Here is an 819-nt window from a genome sequence, read left to right on the forward strand (position 1 = left end):
CACACCCCCCACCCCCAGTTTCCGATCTGATGTGTAGCTACCGGCAGCAGTGTTGCACACGCTGCATAAATATCAGCTTGACACGTCTGACTGCTTCACGCAAATGCCAGATTGCGAGAGCATGTTTGTGCAATCTGCTGTTCTGCTGACGTCTACAGGAGACGGCCGTTGCTCATGTTCCTGTGTGGAATATGATACAGCAGGGAGGGGAGGGGAGGGGGGGGGGCAATGAGGCAGCGTTGGAGAGGAGTATGGACAACAAGCTGGAGTGAGGGAAGGGACCTGTGCTATTAATAGAAATCATGTGTGAAAATAGGGAGAGCAAACCGCACTAACCGTGGCCTGTGTGGGGCTGAAATGTGCTTTGCATGTTGGGGTGTGGGGGAGACAGTGAGAGAAGAAGATGGCGTGCATGGAGAGTGCGTGAGCGTCCGTTGAGTTTCTGGGCTGTGTGAGTTAAACACTGGCATGAATCAGGACAGACACCTCTGCCCCCGTCCTCCCATGGCTTGTCTCATCTCATTTATCAGTGAAGCATATTCACTGCTGCTGTGTGTGTGTGTGTGTGTGTGTGTGTGTGTGTGTGTGTGTGTGTGTGTGTGTGTGAGAGAGAGAGAGTGACTGTGAGTGCATCCATGTATGTGCACAATCAGCCACCTATTTGCATTTCTTCACTCTGGCGTGCATGAGTGTGTACGTGTGCATGTTTGTGTGCCGTTGCTGCACCATATCTTTTGAAGTGTCTCTCAGATATTTGAAGCTTTCCTGTGGAGAATGCCTACACATTCTGCATGAGTCATCCCGCACTGCTCAATACAC

This window comes from Seriola lalandi, unplaced genomic scaffold, assembly GCF_002814215.2.
Source record: "Seriola lalandi dorsalis isolate HSWRI2012SDOR001 ecotype SW California unplaced genomic scaffold, Sedor1 jcf7180002054911, whole genome shotgun sequence".
Classification (NCBI taxonomy): Eukaryota; Metazoa; Chordata; class Actinopteri; order Carangiformes; family Carangidae; genus Seriola; species Seriola lalandi.